Raw genomic sequence first — 19,042 nt, 5'->3', positions numbered from 1 at the left:
ACTTCCAGTTAACTGTCTGTCAAAATGTGTGCTGAGAATGAAGAGGAGATTTTATTATAGCACCATGTGGGATAGTAAAAAATTGCAACAACCTTAATGTCCATGTGTGGTGGATATAATAGACAAATTAAGTTACCTTCATGCAGTAGAATACTATGCAATCATTAGGATTAAAGGTGCAAAATAAAACATGCTGACTTGGGGCATTGTTCATAGTTAATTTGAATAAAACATACATGATAAAAACTGATTTTCAATTTTAGAAATATATGCATAATAAATATATGCATAAAAACTAGAAAGGCAAACATAAAAATGATCAAAGCTCCTACATGTGGGTGATAGGATGACAAGTAATTTTTATTTTCTTCTTTTTCATACCAATATCTTCTGTATTTTCTATATGAACACCCATTACTCTTTTGTAATACTCTTAGATTTCTGTAACAGCTGCATTTCAATTTATTACCTCCATCTTTTTTTCTTTAACTTTTTCCTTCCTTCTATGGCCATGCTTCTAAATGAGCCAAATTCCTTGAAAAACAATAAAATTTAGCCAAGAAATCAGTCATTTTGAAAATAACCATGTTTGCAGAATGCCTGGCCATTTGGCAGAATCCATCTGTGCTTCAGCTATTTCAGTAGTTTTTTCTTCAAATGGGTTTTGTGAGCCCCTCCAGAAACTCCAATTTTCTGTAGGAAGGAATTATGACTCCTAGTGTAGCATTCATTGCCCTTTACAATCGAGCCCCAGTGTACCACACAGGTTCCATACCTCAGCCTCAGCAATTCAGATTACTCATTCCCCAGCACAGCACCAATTCAGAGTCTTCTACAATTTGCATGGGGTTTGGCCTCTTGCCTGGGGCATTCTTCCTCCCTGTTCTTTTTTTTTTAATTTTTAAATTTTTTATTATTGTTCACTTACAGTTATCCCCATTTCCCCTCATTACTCTCCCCTGCCCTACCTACCCCCACCTCCTACATTCAATCTTCCCCCACCCCCCTTTTTCTTTGTCCATGGGTCCTTTATACGTGTTCTTTGACTTGACCCTTCCCTTTTTTTCTTCTGTTAAACCCCTCTCTCTTCCCCTCTGGTCACTGTCAGTTTGTTTTTTATTTCAATGTCTCTGGTTCTATTTTGCTCACTTGCTTGTTTTGTTGATTATGTTCCACTTATAGGTGAGATCATATGGTATTTGTCTTTCACCACCAGGCTTATTTCACTTAGCATAATGCTCTCCAGCACCACCCATGCTGTCACGGAAAGGTATGAGTTCCTTCTTTCTTTCTCCCTGTTCTTTATTCTATCTTGCTTATTCTTAAGACACCCTCTGCTCTGAACCCTGTTCTAGCTCCATTTCAAGCTGAATTCATTGCCATTTTTTTTTATTTTTTAATGTTTCCACCACCAATGGAAGTGTAGTGGAGCCATCTTATTAAAAGTCATGGGAGCTGATTGTTTAATACTGATGATTTTAAGCCAGTTTTTAAATTGAAGCTTTTTCATTTGGACCTTGGATGCAGTGCTGAAAATATTTACACCGTGGAAGTTGGCAAATAAAGGCTTTGTTCTCCACTAGACCCAGTTTTCCAGCACATCATTGCTTTGGACATGCCCCTCTTACAGCACATGTTCATGTCCCCTGGTGTACCAGCTAAAAATCAATCTCTCCTACAAACTTATGAGCTCACTGAGGGCAGGGTCAATGTCTTCATTTTTCTACCTTTCAGAAGCTAGAAAGCTGGGCACATGGCAGGTGATCAATAAATAACTGTTCAGAAAAACTGAGTTACATCGACACACATTTGCTAAATTACATTTGGAATTAAGCTGTGATATTTTTTCTATTCTGATATCCTTGTTTCTCATTTCCAGAGCTAACAAGATTTAGCTAAATAACATTCATTTTTATTAGTATCCTTAAATATTACAAAATAATTGACTTTTTCAGTGTGGCAGTGATGTTGATTAGAATAGAAAACTAATAAGCATATCTTTTTTATTATATATAGATATGATTACCCTCATATCTTTACTTCCAATAGCTTTGCTTAATAAAAATCTAAGGAGAGCCTCAGGAAGACATAATATGATTTTAATATACTTAGCTTCAGAGAACTTCTGATGGTTAATTAAGAAACTTTCATCTTTGAAGTAAAATTAGAAAAAAAAACCTTATTAACTAAAGGATGCAGGTCAGTAATAAGACAGCTTTCCTTTTGAACATTCCATCTAATCAATCCTGAGAGACTTAAGGCAATTATATTTTATCAAAAACACAGGAAAATAAGCACTGACAGGGGATGTCAAGTGGCTTTGCACATTTCTTACAGAAGTCTTAGGAAATGATCGATCCCTTTCTAAACAGAGCCATTTTATGAAATGACAAAGAACGTTATTTACAAAGCCACAAGAGCAAAAATTACAGTTTGAGGATTGGGAGGACTGGTCTCTGAATGTGAAAAGCTGTCATATTTGGGCTCATTCTCTCAACTTAAAAGCCAGTCCAACAAACACAGCATTCATCCATTCATTTGTTTTTCAGTTTGTCCAAACTTATTTCTTTTCCTCTGTGAGCTACATTAAAAAGTGAACAAGAACTAATTTAAACTCACTCGGGACATAATGTCAGCCTCACAGCTTACCTGCTGTGTAACCCTACCCAAGTTTACCTCTGTGAATTTCAGTTTTCTTATCTGTATATAGGTATAATGTTGACCTCATAAAGTTGTTCCAAATATTTCAATAAGATAAAGTGTTCCATGTGCATAGACACTGTATGAATATTATTTCTTTGGCCCCTACCTCCTTTTATTTATTGGTAGGTATATGATAAATGTACTCTATGCTCTTAACACATTGCTCTCTCTTTGAAACATTTTTAATCTGCATTATAAAATCAGTCAGAGAAACATGAAATTAATAGAAGACAGCATGTTGTAATGGAGGGAGCACTGAATTGGGAGAAAGGAAAACTATATTTTAATCCCAGGTCTGCTATTGATTTATCATGTGGATTTGAGCAAACTCCTTAAACTCTTTGACTCTAGTCTATGCAGCAAATATTTATTAAGTTCCTGTCATTTGTCAGGCATGTAGCTGGATGCTGGACATACAGAGATAAGGAACCTATGGTCTCTAAGCTCTGTAGCCACCACACAAGTGAGGAAGACAAACACATTACAAAATAAATAAAATCTAATAAGCTCTATAGTCAAGTGGCCTTCCAAGTGATAAAAGGGTAAGGGGCTTGACCAACAAGCTTATCTTCATCCATGAAAGGGACATCAGGCTGCTAACATCTGTGCTGCTTCTATACAGGGATTTTGTAACATGGAATACAATTATGTGTGCCAAACCAATGTGTAATCTGAAAAGTGAAATGAATACTTGTTTTTAAATGAAAATATGAGATCATGTGGTATTTGGTACCTGTGAATAAGGGACAGCAGTGTCTTATAATTATTTCCCTTTCTGATTAATAAATAGCATATATTCAATAAATATATGATGAATTAATATATGCAAGAAACCAGAAAACCAGAAATGTAGGAATTCAGAAACGTGAGAGTGCTGAAGTATTAGAATAGTTTGAGAGGGCTTCAGGGGTTTGATAATCTAGAGCCAAGATTAAAGCATAAATGACTTAGGTAAGGAGAGTATCCTGGCAGATGGAGAACAACCAAAACAAAGATTGGTATAATTATATCATAGTAGCAAATATGCTTTGGGTATGAAATAAAGGCCAGACAATGTGGATTTTGTTTCAATTGCCTCTTATTTAATCCTTAGACATAGACACATACATATACAAACCTTTACAAATAGAAATCATAGTTTTTATGATCCAGCATAAATTCAGAAAAGTCAATTGACTCACCATAGTCATATAAAAATTGAGTGTTAGAGTTAGAATTTGAACCCATGTCAATTACACTCAAGAGCAAAACAGTTATCTGGAAACAGTATATAATCCAAATTGGCTGAGCTGTTGCTTCCGAATGTGATCATCATTCTTGGCAAAGCAGCGTTCTAGGTATACCTAGCCTTGATTGAAGGGCTTCTTCCCTGTCTCCTTCACTAGGACATTTTACTCTGCAGTTACATATTGGTCCTATCTCAGAGACTGGCTCTAATATTTGCCCAGCTCTATAAATCAAAACCTTAAGAATCATTCTTGACATCTCTCTGCTCATCCATCTCCTGTTTCACATGCACACATAGAAACCACCCTAAAACTCAGTGACTTAACATGATAAGCATTTATTTCACACAAGTATGAAGATTGGAGATTTAAGGCTATGTTTGGTTGGGTGGTCATTTGGTCTTAGCTGGACTCACTCACATGTTTCAGGGTTGTGTAGTTGTTGCCTAAAACAGGGTGGCCTTTGCTGGGATGACCAGGGTTATTTGGCCTTGCTACCTATGGCTCATCTTTCTATGGAGAGCATGTTCTCAGACATGGCTGAGGGGTAAGAGGGAAAGTAAGACCAATGCCACAGAAGCTTTTTAAACCTCTACTTGCATAGTGTTGGCAGACATTCCATTGACCAGAGCAAATGACATCTGCTTCTGACCGTGCAGCCTCATGTCACACCCTGTTTCCTTCACCTCTTTGGTTGCAGCCACCCCTACCCTCTCCACACTCCCACCCAAACAGGGCTTTTGCACAGTGTTGATCTGTCTGAAATGCAAAGGGCTCTTGGCTCATTGCCCCTGATTCTGTAAATCTCAGGTCATGTGTCACTTACTTGCTCATGAAAGTTGAAAAGAAGAAATGACCTTCCACCAGGCTCTTGTGGCACCATACACTCCCCTTCAAAGCTCTTGTAACAGCTGCAATGTTATATATATGCTTATTTAAATAATTTCTGTTTTTCTAACTAGATTCAGTGTAATAGGTAAGCAGGAATTACACGTTCTGCTCATCGTTGTATCCTCGGAATCTTCCTCAGTACCTGACACATGTTAGGCACTCCATAAATATTTAATGAATGAATGAACAAACACATGAATATAAATAAATTAAAAAATGCAAGTAATAAACTCAAATAATACATAAATATAAATAAAGAAAGTCACTTAGAATTTTTGTTAAAAGAGTGAGACTACTTCTTAGCTCACTCCTGAGTCTTTCCATATTGCCTTGTATTGGCAAGAACTTCCTAAAATACAAATCTAATCTGGTCATACCCTGAACAAGATTCCTCAGTGGCTCTTATTGCCAATACAGTAGTAAAGGCTCTTGGCAAACCCCACTACAATCTGTCTCTCCTGCTTCTGTCCACATATATGATTCTGCCAAATAGCACTGACTCATAGTTCTCTTAACCCAGCACATCCTTCTTCCTTTGCTTCTGTGTATGATACTCCCACCAACCTCTTCTACTGCCTGGCCAACTCCAAGCCATCTTTTTAGCTCTAATCTGCTGTCACTCTGGAGAAGCTTCCCCTAACATTTCCTCACTGCCCCCAGACTGTGTGGGCATGTAGTGCTTCTTTTGGGTTTAAACAGTGCTTGTATAATGTCCCATTATACAAGTGTTTACTTACACACCATTATACTGTAGGTGTGCCTTTGTCTGATCCTCCAGCTTTACAGGGAGGTTATACCAGAGAAGGAAGGAACCTGTACCCCTTACTTAGGATGAGGTCAGGCACATACATGTGAATTTTTTGTCATATTATGGATGGGTGAATTAATAAATAAATGGATAGGGAAGGATCAGCCATTTTCAAGTTTAGGTTTAGGGAGAAATACAGAAATTGACAGTGCTATAAACAGAGGCAGGTTCAAACTCAGGGAGCTCAGAATCCATTTCAGGACTCTTTTCCCTTTCTTCCAAGCTTTTCTTTATGATTAGGAAATAAAGCTAAAATCACTGACTCTGTGTGTTAGCTAGAGACCTAAAGGTCACATACTACCTATGTGCTCACTTGCCTACAATGCACTATGAAGGTATAGAGGGAAGAGATAACCTAGACTTCAGAGGCAGATGACCCCAGGTCTGTATCTCAGGTCTACCACTTATTAGCAGCAGGTCTTGGACAACCTCTCTTTGTCTACTTTTCCTTTCAGAAAAGTGGTTACAATACAAGATACCCATCGGAGCTGTTTAATGGATTAAATGACATAAAAATGGCATAATATTGGATATTCCTGAGTATATTGTTGGGCCACAGCAAATACTTAATGAATATGAATGTACATCTTTGTCTTTCCCTCTCTTTCCATTTTACAGAGGGAACTAAGACATCTTGGGTTCTTCCTTGGCACCCAGGATTACAAAATGCCTTCTTCTTCCTAGAGGAAGGAGGGGACTTTTTTCATCCTCTGGACCAAGTTCAACATTGGTGATTGCTCCTTCCCCACCTTCTATCTTGTCAAGAGTTTGTGGCAGGAATTCCTGGTTTGCATTTCCAATTCATTGTTTCTAAAGAGAACATTTTGGATAAATGAGGAAAAAGAAAAAAGGGAAAAAAAACTCCAAGGCCTCAATATCCATTATGTCAGAAAGAGAAAGAAAACTCTTTAATTTTGTTTTCTGCCACAGAGCTGATTCAGCAGTTCTCCACCTTGCCCATCCCAACTCCATTTTTTTCACTTTTATTCCAGGTCTTATTCTCATTATGTGCAACACATCTCAGTCAGCAGCTTTATCCTATCTTTTCAAAGAAGGAGCGATTCTTTTAATCCTTCTTGCAGCCAATGACTTGGTGCCAATTTGAGTCAGGTGGCCCTCGTGGGCCCAGGATGTCAGACCAAGCCCATTGTAGTGCCTCTTCAGTATTCCCAACCTGGGACAGGGTTTTTTTCTGCCCCCTCTGGGCACTTCCCATTCCTGAGCCAATGACAACCTGCCTGGCAGTCTGTGAAGGTCCCACCACAGAGCCAAAGGTGGAGTCCTGATTTAGTCCTGTTGCTTATGTGATCTGTGGTGTGCTGTAGAAAACTATTGGTTTGTTGATCCTTGTCTGATGTGACAGAATAGTTCTAGGTTCCCTGACTTGCTGCCCTGAATCCAGTGCACTTAGCAGACCCTGGGAGCCAGGCAGAAAGACCACACTCTGTACAGCCAGCCCACATGGCTGTACTGCCTTTGCCACTCATTAGAGTGTGGTCTGGGGAAAGGTAACATGACTTTATTTTTCCTATGCAAAATGAGGATAACATAGCCTCATAATTTAAGATGATTAAATGTTTTCAAAGGAAAAAAACAAGAGCTACAGATAAAGAGGTGAGAGGGAGAGAGAGAGACAGAGAGAGCGAGAGAGAAGGAAATAAGGGATGGATGGGGAGAGGGATGGAGGGGGGAGGAGGGATGGAGAGAGACAGTGCCAAAGAGAGTTCTGATGCTTCTTGGCTGCTAAATCAAAGTTGATGGACTCTAACCCATATCCCTTCATAAGGAGGTTAGGATCTTCTCTTTGCTTCCTTAGCTGCTTCTTTTCAGTTGGGGGGTCTTACTTCAACAGAAATCCTTCAAACACATATATTGCTGTGATTTATATAAACAGAATTTCTTAATTGTTACATTTGGCTTTATAAGAAATGCTCTGTTTACTAGGTCTAGCCCTAAAGGAACAGGTGGTTAGATCAGTCTTTCCCAGATCCAGAAGAGTGTTATTGGATGTTCAGTTTAGGTGTTACTCCAGGAAATCTTTGTCAATAGAAGACCTGGTTAGAGAAACCCTTGGGGCAATACAGTGCCTGCTACTTACCTATCAGCACTCTTAGTGAGCTCTAATATTATCTGTTTCCTGGTCTATCTTCCACAATAGATAGCAAGCTCTTAAACGGAGGTAGGATACCGAGTCTCTTGCAGTGTTTGGCATGGTCAGCATACAATTATGAGGTGTTTAACAATAAATGAGTGACATTAAAGAAAAAGGGTGGAACTTACCTAGAATTGTTTGGAAAATTGACTGAGGTTCTCTTAGCTTACTAGCAGAGGTGTTCAACCTTTTGGCATCTCTGGGCCACACTAGAAGAAGAGTTGTCTTGGGCCACATATTAAATACATTGTGACATAATCACAAAAAAGTCTCATAGTGTTTTAAGTAAATTTATGATTTTTGTGTTGGGCCACATTCACAGCCATACTGGGCCACATGGAGCCCATGGGCCTCAGGTTGGACACCCCTGGTTATAGGAACAAATTTAATCTTCTCAGGGAAAAGAAATGACATTTATTTAACTCATTTATGGTCCAGGAACACTAAGGGTATTGTACGTAATTACTCAATTAATTCACCTAATTCTCTCAACTTTTATGTAACATTTCCAAGCCCATTTTATAGACTAAGTACTGAGGCACTGAGAATTCAAATTACATACTTAAGATGCTAGTAATCAGATCAGAAATTCAAACTGCAGCCTCTAATTCCACACCATACCACCACCTACAATTCATAATTCTTGTTTGCAAAGAAACTACCATTCCCTCTGCTCCTGGAAACCAGGCTGAGAAGGCATGAATCTTTTCCTGTGCTAAGTGACAACTTTTTAAAGAAAGCTTTTACCTAATGTGAAGTGAAAACATTTTCTCTATGAGAAATATGCGATCCATATGTGTGTTTATATTTCAAAGCCCCCAATTCACTAGGATTTCTCTAGGCTGTTTTGTCAGGGCTTGAAAAATAGCTCCCTGTGATTTTTTTGATGTGAGTTAATATAGTGATAAGCACCATAAAGTCTCTGGGAATAACACATCATTAATTTACCTCAGAAAATAAGACTTCATTGACAAATAAACCTCATAAGGGTTCTGTGGTTAAAGTAGCTTGGCAGGCAATGGCTATTTCAATTGAATGAAATTAAAGGTAAAAAGAGTGCAGTGAATGTAACAAATAATTATTTTATGTAGCTGAACAACACATAGCCTGTTTTATGAAGGGTCCTTGACTAAGTTGAAGGGAAAAACAAATTATTGGAAACGCTCCATTTTAGTGGAAGGCAACATTATGTTCTGGGAAGATCATTGGATTCGAACGAGGCCTAATTTAAATCCTTGCCTGGACACTAATGAATTGTTTGACCTTGAGGAAATAACTCTTTCTCAAGACCTTGATACACTCATCTGTTAAATGAGGGAATTAAATTCTAAGAACTCTCCAGCCCTATCTAAACCTAACTCTCTAGAATTCCACAGATTTTATGGCACATAATGATGGAAAACACAGATATGTTCTCAGGGAAGAGTACAGTTCATTAGGCTCAAAGCCAAGGGATTCAGGCACTAGGATGCTTAATGATGATGCATAAACTGTAGTAAAGCTGACCTGGGCTTGAGTCCTTGTCCCTTCACTTACCAGTCAGGTGATTTTGGATAAATTTCTTCACCTTGTTTAGACATGATTTTCTATGAGATTGTATATGATGCTTTGCTCAAAGGTTTGTCATGAAGATTAAATGAAATACAATATATAAAATCCTAGGCACAGTACCTGTCATATGGTAGGTACATAATACAAGTGAGCCTCTACTATAATATTTAACAGGCTGTCTTAATATTTTTGCTGGTGGGGGGTAGTTAGAGGCATGCTTGTAGAGAAGTAGAGGGCAAAGATGAGTTGAACCAAATCTTGGTGGTAATCTGTGGGGTCCAGGGAGTTTTCATCCAGAGTTGAAAAACGTGTAAGTACTAAAGCCAAAACAAGTCAGAGTGCATGGAGTGAGTCAGGGACAGATGTCAGTGCTAGAATCAGAGTTAGGAATGTGACCCAGGGCTGGGAGCCTACATTTGAGAATCAAGGACATATGGATGATGGGTAAAGCTGTAGTATGAATGAGATCACTCAGCCAATATTTCTCAGCCTTGACTATACATGGGAACCACCTGGAGAGTTTTTTAAAATAATGATGCTTCAGAGATCCTATGTAATTGGACTCATGTGTGGCCTGAGCATTTCCATTATTAAAAACTCCTTGTATGTTTCCAATATTTGGCCAAGGTTGTGAACCACTGACATAGGGAGAAAGTGTAAACAAAAGAGATTCAAGGATTGAGTGCTGGGCTTCTCCCAACATTTAGAATCCATCATAGAAGGAGGACCCCACAAAGAGACCAAGAAAGAGTTATACTTCAACATAACTTCAGACTTCTGTAGATAGTAGAGTTTATGATTTTCTTTTTATAGATTAGTAAAAATGAATGATTCTGAATGGCCCTAGAATACATAGGTGGAAGTGCCAGATCTCATACCAAGTTCTTAGGTGACATACCTACCAAAGGCAGCAGTATCATGTTATGGCTCTAATATAATATTATGGAAGACAAATTCAAATTCAGTAAATATTTATTGACCTATTATATGACTAGTATTATTGGAGGTCCTTGGAATAATATCATTAATCCAAAATATAAAAATTCCTGCCTATGAGGAATTAATAGTTTTCTTTTCATTATCATTATCCCTACTTCCTCATCCTGAATATTCATTGGTTGCCGTAACAGACCTAAGAGTCCTGGCCTTTACTTGGGGAAATGGGCATGTGCTACAGTGTGCATATGTTTTGTTGAGTTGTACACCTGAAACCTATATAGTTTTGGGAATCAATGTCATCCTAATAAATGCAATTAAAAAAAAAGACAGGAGTGAGACCAGTTTTCATTTCAGTTTTAATTTAGCATTAACTAACTATTTGGTTTTTTAAAAAACTTTTTTATTGTATTTTTTCCTTTACCATTTAACCCCCTTAGACCCCTCTTACCTGAGCAGACCCACACCGTTGTCCATGCCCATGTGTCCTTTTCCTTTAACTTACTATTTGACCAGGTACAATCCCACCTGGGGTTGACCTCAGTTTTCCTATCTTTAAAAGGAGGAGTAGGGTTATATTTGTTTGCAAGATTATGATGCTCTGATATACAGATTAGACCTAGGGACCAATGGACGAAGACTCAGAGGGAGGAATCAGAAACTTATTTAAATCTCTTCCTTTGACAAAAGACCAAGAATTTAAAAGAAAGAAATTGCATAATTCTTCAGCTAGATAACAAGGTCTTCAGCCTACTCTCACCTCCAGGATATCTTTGAATCACAGCTCAGCTGACAGTCTCTGCTGAGGCAGGATTAGAAAAGTGACATAGAGATATTGCCTTGGTTCTAAGAAGGAGGCAAGCTAGATGAGGATGAGATAACATCTTTATCTTCACAAAAGTGATGCTTCATGCTCTGTGTCTGGCCAACATCTCAGTTCCTAGGGACCCCAAATTCAAAATGACACCTTTAGTAGGACTTTTTCTCCTTGAAGTAATTATTGATTGAATTAGCTATTTAAAAGTTTTACTACCAGGATGGTAAATTGTAAGATATTTTCATGCCAATTAACATCCTCTTCATAACATTTATCTAAAAACTGGAAATTGTTATTTCATCTAAACAGGAGAAAGCAATATTTACAATGGTATTTTGAACTTGAGAGCTCTCTCTGTCTTACTAACTCTACCTGCCATCAAGCATTTTTAGAAATGGAAGTAGGTAATTATCTTATTCACACTTATTTAGCAAGCATTTTGTAACAGCACTCAGAATTCAGGGAAGAAGAGATACTTGTGGGGTAATGGGCTTTAGCAATTGCTTCAGCTTTGTTTGAGGGACTATTGCAGGGTGTTTCTATTGAAAAATAAAAATCTCTGGGTCTCTTAGACAAATATTTAAGAGGGGAAAGATGGTTGAAGGAGGAGATGGGTGTAAAAATGAAATTCAATGGATTATACTTTCCCTTTTCTCAAAGCTGAAGTACCTTGATGAATAGGAGAGGTATTTATATATGAAAAGACTACCTGAAGGAAATTGAGAGGGCTTCCTCCTCCTTCCAAAGTGAGACATAGTGAAGTTAAGTGGAACATGTAAAATAAATTCACTTAAGATTCTCTCCAATCTACCATCTTTCTGCAAGTGTGATGGTGGTGATATTTGCTACTTGCAAGGGTACTTTAGTGAGGCTTAATCTCCCCAGAGATGCAAAATCACACATTTGAAGACCGTGGGAGGAGCTCTGGTACATCAAAATTGAAGCATATTTTAGCTTGTGTTTTTCCTTTGACTTAACCTGCAAACTACCCAGGTCTTAGTTTCTTTACCTAGATTGGCACCTCCCACCCTCCTACCCATTGGCCTCAGGCTTGCTTTTACATATGGAGCTGCTAAGTAAAGGTTCATTGCAGGTAAAAGGCTCCTGCTACAAACATTTGCACATTGAAGTAATAGATGATATCTAAGAGTACTTGAGGTTTTTAACATCTAGGATTCTAACTTAGAAATTTTTACCATTTATAAAGCCTCTACAAGGAGTGATTTTATCAAAAACGTAATGTTCCCTCTGCCTGCTGGACTTCTGCTCCTTGGGGAGGCCCCTTCTTGAGAGTAAACTGAATTCTCAAAACAGACATACACATCAGCATTCAACAAATGGGTTCCTGAGTATTGTAACATTTTCTTTAGCTCCTGCCTTGGTTTACAAAACAATTCTGTTCTGCAAGTTCTCAGTGACACGAAAACAGTCAGTGGAGCCCTGGCTTGTGTGGCTCAGTGGATTGAGTGCTGGACTGTGAAGCAAAGGGTCGCTACTTCGATTCCCAATCAGGGCACATGCCTGGGTTGCAGGCCAGGTCCCTGGTGAGGGGCACACGAGACACAAAAACACATTGATGTTTCTCTGTCTCTCTTTCTTCTTCCGTTCTCTAAAACCTTCCCTTTTCTCTAAAAGTAAATAAATAAAATCTTTTAAAAAAAAACAGTCAATGGAGGCACAAAATATTCCAGGAGCATCCATACATCAGTTACTGCATGTTATCAAGTTGAAAACATGAGATGGGAGTCACCGTCATCACCACTCCCTTTTTCCTGACCTGGGACCTGGGTGTAGATTAACTTGCACAGGGCAATTTGGAGAGCGAGCAGCAGTGTTAGGATTTGAGTCCAGGGCTTTCTGAGATAAATCCACAAGGTCACATTTGCATTTCATACTACTGTGCTTAGGCTGAGAGCCCACAGCTTCAGAAAGCTCACCTGAAGTCTACTCACTACATTGGAAATCACCCAGCTCAGTCTGTCACCTGAGTCTGCAGTGTTCTCTGAGCCACAAATTTCAAAAGCCATTGGCATTCACAGAGATGGGGGAAAATTAGGCATTCTCCACAAAACATTGGTGTTCTGAGAGGTCCCAGTTCAGATGGCAGTTCAGATAGGTGAATACTGTACTTATGTCCTTTCATGTCCACATCAAATAAACTACAGAACAATCATTATCAAGAGCTACCTAAAGTCTAGCTGAAAAGAGTCCTATACCTAAAGATTTACAGAAGAAGCCACATTAAGACTGGTAGCAGGGGCAGGTACATAGAACTGAAGGGATATCTTGGCTGTGGAGTTACCCCTGAGTAGCAAGGAGTCCTAGCTTCAGACCAGGTGCTCCAGTCCAGGGTTCCACTACCTACTCCTGTCAGCAATGCATTATCATTCCATTATTCTCATCTCAATCCGATCTGATGAAGCACTGGGAGAATCCCAATCTGTGGTGTATACCTGAGTTATTATAGCTTAGGCTTTTAGTTGTTTTTCTCTTACAGAATCAAAATATGAAGGAACCTCATTATTATGATGATAAAACCAAAAGGACATTAACTGTCTGCATTTGGCATTTCATGTTTGGAATGACATGAAGCAAAAAAACTAGCCAGAAATCCATTAGTATCCACAGTGTTCAGAGGATATTTGTCAAAGTCTGAAGACAGTTTTGATTTCACAGTTGTGGAGAGGAAGGGACTACTGGCATCTAGCATTTTGAAGAACAATTTTACAATACATAGAACAGTCCCTTCCAACAGAGAATTATCCAACCCAAAATGTCAATAGTGTGTAGGTTGAGAAACTTTCCTCTTGCCTAATGCCAAGTACCTGACAGATATAATAGTGATATAATAGTTTCAGATATAATAGTGATTAGACAATCATATACTTTACGAAGTATGTCCCCTGATATTTCTAGTGCCCATCTGACACCATACAGAGTTATTACAATGTTATTGACTGTGTTCCCCATGATGAACTTGAAATCTAGGGGAAACTGTTTCTGTGGTGGCCCTTGTATCAGGACCTGTGAGGAGTGTGGGGGAGGGGACCTAAGGGAACTACAGGTCTAAAGTGGGTGAGAGCTGCCGAGACTGGTCTTGAAAAGCCAGGAGCCCAAGGTGAGGCAGGAAAGATGACTCGTAAGCAGTTTGGGTCCTGAGGACAGGGAGGCCCTAGGGAGAAACTGAGGTCAGGAGAAACTTGGGCCTAAGGATAGGTTAAAAATCTGGATCTGGGTACCTAAAGTTCAGCAAGCATGGAGGTAAACCAGGGCCTAGTGAGACTGGAGAGGAAAGATTGGGTTTCAGATATTAGGCCAAATGGGTAGAAGAACTGGAATGAGAATGGAAGATGTTTACGTATATGAGTAGTGTAATGTGTAATATGTGAGGGCCCTTACACAACCTCCAGTACTAGAGTTACACTCATTTTCTGTAAAAAAAAGAGAAACTTAGAGTTGTCAAATGGATTGCTTAGAGTCTACAAGACTGAACTGTGTGAGGACAGGCACCAGACCAGGTCAGTTTTGTTCACTGCATGAAAAATTCTTGCTGGCTGACTTGAACAAGGTCACCTCACTGGTAAGAGGTGAATGGCAGGAACATGTCATTCAGAATTCCATCAGCAGGATACAGCTCTTCCCTGAACCAGATTGCCTTCCTAGCTAAAACCAAGTCATAAATCAGAAAACTTAGCAGGAGTAAAGATGTTTAGGTACCAAACTTGTTCAAAATAGAGTTGTTACTTCCTTTATCTCCCAGCCTGAAAGACTGGGCACTTGCCTTTTGCCATGTCCACAGGGATCCAGTGATTTCTCCATTTCTTTCGGATTAAAAAGAGAAGCATTATAGTTTTTAATTACTTCGGAATTAGATTTTTTTAGCCAACTTTTAAAAAGGATGAACATTAATTTAAATGTTCAGACATTGCAAGTTGGCTTGTGTCACTTTTGAAGATACCTTTTTTTTAAAAGATTTTATTTACTTATTTTTAGAGAGGGCAGGGAAGGAGAAAGAGAGAGAGAGAGAAACATCAATGTGCAGTTCCTGGGGGTCATGGCCTGCAACCCAGGCATGTACCCTGACTGGGAATTGAACCTGAGACACTTGGGTTCGCAGCCCGCATTCAATCCACTGAGCTACACCAGCCAGGGCTATCACTTTAAAACTGCATAAAATTATTTTGAAAGCAGATTATATGTATTCCACAACTGCTTTTTATAACATTAAATAAGGGTCCCATGGTATCAGGTGGTCAATTGTTATGAACATTTCAAAGTTATAAGCTTGAATTTTGTTTGTTTATTTTTTTAGTATAATTTAATTTAAAATGTATTTATTGAATAGCCTTTCTGGCTAGTGCCAACAACAGTTAAGACCTAGGGTGCAAGTGAAAGAACCACTTAGGATGTCTTAGAACACTCACTCAGGAGAGAATCACTAGCCAATTGAGGGAGTGTCCATAAACCAGGAACATGCCCAGGCTGTCAGCTCATGGGTATAGGTCAGTGCCACTGACCACAACAGTTTAAGTGATACTAGTGTTTGTCCTGGTCTGCTCACATATATTATTCTATTTTCTACAAAATACTTACAAGCATTTCTGATAACTTACAGGCTGTACTCCCTTATGCTGTTTAGCAATTCTGATCTGCCAGGCCATTGCTATTATTTTTTTAAATTTATTTTAATCGTTGTTCAAGTAAAGATTTTTGTCCTTTACTCCTAGCCCACCCACTGCTATTTTTTTATTCAGGATTGCCACTGATGTCTAATATTGCACAGGGTAGCTGGCAGAAGGAGGGAGCTTGCCTTTCTTTCTTTCGTGTTACCTGACATAAGCAATAGCCTGACACGGATGTTTCTATGTACTCTAAAACCACTTACAGAGTTCTTAGTGAAATAGTTCTTCTATTATTTTGTTTATTATCATTTAGGATAGTAGTGAAGAGAATAAATGTTGGCATCAAACTCCCTAGGATCAAATCTTGGCTCCAAGATTCATAGGACTCATAAAATTACTCACCCATCTATACAATGGGGACAATAGTAATACCACCTTGATAGTGTTGTAGTGAAGATTAAATGAATATGTACAGCACTCAGAACAGTATATGACACATAATAAGCACTATGTTTATAATAGCTATCATTATCATCATTAATAATTAGTAATAATTACTCATAAATAATAATGGTTAGATTAGCTAAGTGCTTACCATCTACTATCTGCCACCTGGTATGCTAGGTATTTTATATTTAACATGCTAAGTAGCTCATTGGGCAAGAATTATAGTTATCCTATTTTTCTAGCTGAGGAAACTAGGCTTAGAGGGGTAATAACTGCAAGTGCACACACAGTTGGCATATAAATCCCAGTCCCAGCTGGCAGGCTGATGCCAGAATCTATGTGTGTCTACAGAGCTGATGGGAATGGTATGAAGTGTCAGCTATTATGCTGAACTCACTGCTTCGATCGATCCCCCTCCAAAGACTACCATCTTAATCCTGAGTTGGGCTCACTGTATCTGGAGCCTTCTCCCTGTTAGCTGACTTCTCTCCCAGGAGGCACTTCAGATTCTGGCATTAGTCAATGCATTTGGAGAAGCTTAAGCCATTCAATGGGACTAGAGCAATGGTGAAAAAGAAAGATGTGGAAGATAAGGCTAAAGAAATGAGGAGCCAGGCCATAAATGTATCTCCTTCTCAGAAGTTTATATTTCACCCCACATGCCAGCATTTCCCACCCTGAGCTCTATGAAGAACCCCTACCAGTCCATGATAATATAATGTAGGCAAAACAAAGAGAAAAAAGAAAAAAGAGTTCAATTATAAAAATAATTCTAGAATTATACTTTAGACCAAAACACTATGTTTCTTTACTGCAAAACTTCTCAGAACTTTTAGGATTCTGGTATGTGTTCCCAAATGAGGGAATAAAACGGAGTGCTTCCCAGATAAGTTCTACCACGGAACCCTTTGTGCTCGCCAACCCACTGCCTCTCTTTCTTGTCTCAGCCCCAGAGTGTTTCTCAGGACAAATGTTTCTAGGAACAGCTTAATAGGACAGCTTTGGAAATGAAAGGATATTAGTAAAGAGTTCTTAACTCTTTACTTTTAAAAAGCAGAACCACATAATCAGATTTATGATAATAATTCTCACAGAAGTATAGAGAGGGCAAGTTCAGTGGCCTGAAGACCTTGAGATGATAATACAAATCCCTGAAAAGGGAAGATAAGTATCTAAATCAAGGCAGCAGGTATAAGGATGGGAACCACGGGCAAATGTGCCTTCCCCCCTCTCCACTCCTCTCCTCCACTCCTCTCCTCCAGCACCACTCCTCCTCCTTCTCATCTGTTCTCTAACCCTGCCTCCAGATTCACTCAACTTCCAGGCTGTCTAACCTCCAAAATCTCAAAAAACCTCACGAAATCTCCTTCCCCACTTGGAATAGGCTCTTAATGACTCTCCAACACACACACATACCCACCTGTGTCTGAAGAATTGCTATTCATTATCTCATGGGTCACCTCAGGAGACTTTTCCTCCAGGAAGCACTCTCTGACCTTCTCAGGCCTCAGTGACATGGGCTTCCACAACACTGTCCCTTCATAGCACTCACCCCAAAGTTTGGTCCCGAAGTTTGTCTTTCTCTCTCTAGGTTCTGAGATCCTGCTAGGCTAGAACCAGGTCTCACTCATCCTTCTCTTTCCTTTACTGAGCTCAGAGTCAGATACACAGAAGTGGTACAATTAAGTTTCTTCTACAAATGAATGGCTTGTTGAATCTTTACAACAACGCTGGGAGGTAGATTTTATTTCTCCCACTTCATATATGAAGAAACAGAGTCCTACATGGATGAAGAAACTAAACTAAGTTAATGGCCACATTTAGTAGAGCAAAGACCATCCCCAAAGAGCATTAATTTTATTTTTCAGGTAAGAATAAAAGTAGTAACTTATAAGGTCATATTAATTACATATCTGGAAGACTTCCAATGTGTCAACCGTATCTCCCCTCCATAAGTAAATTACCTCTTATGTTTCCTGAGCCCTGAACACTCGAAGAACACTGAGGAGCAGTAGGAGGTCAGAGAGGGCATAGACAGGAAAATGGGGATGTTATTGATAGAAGTATCAAGCAAATTCAGAAGAGGTTTGCAATAATTTAAAATGCAAGTCTTCTTTCAAATTTAGCCATCATGAAGTATCTATTATACATCAGAATGTCTTCTTACCTCCAGGGAATTGTCCAGCTTAACAAAAATCATAGAGAATTGGGTTTTAAAGAACTGAAAATGGGGTCAGGTCTGAGTAGCTGAAGCAGCTTGAGGCAGGAAGGGCCAAGACCTCAGTCTTAGAGAGCTTTGTGGGTCCCATCCAGGAAAACAAAATGCTAAGAATCTATTCTAAATGGGAGCGTATGTTTATCCATAAAAGACAAGTGCCAAGGACGAGGAAGAGAAGGGGAATCCTGGCAAAGAAGGTCCTGAGTGTTGCCAGGGAATGCTCGAAGAGTTTCCTCCTTCTTCCTGGAACCTCTTATGCATTTTGTGGGTGTAATGAGACATTTGGGGGCACTGACAGGTGCAAGCTGGAGCATGCACCACAGCTAGAGTGCCAAGTTAAGAAATTTCAAGTGTAATATAAACTGTATTTGAAACATTAACAAAAAAGAAATTCCAAGTGTTACTTTGTTCAATCTTCATTAACATCCTTATAAGATATACATTATTATCCCCATTTTACAAATCAGGAGATTGAGTCTCAGGAAAGTTACCCAGCTTCTGTTCAATGAAGAAAGACTTCATTCCCATCTATATGCTCTCAATATTCTCGTAGTCCTAAAATAAGTAAATAAAAACCAATATTACATGTACTATTACAGGTATTGCATGTCTGGTCTCTGTCTCTCTCCCTCTCCCCCTCCTCACAAAGAACACTCTTTTTCAGCATGCCA

This window comes from Phyllostomus hastatus, unplaced genomic scaffold (assembly GCF_019186645.2).
Source record: "Phyllostomus hastatus isolate PE091 unplaced genomic scaffold, TTU_PhHast_1.1 phas_scaffold_317, whole genome shotgun sequence".
NCBI lineage: Eukaryota > Metazoa > Chordata > Mammalia > Chiroptera > Phyllostomidae > Phyllostomus > Phyllostomus hastatus.
Note: the sequence above shows the minus strand (reverse complement) of the source record.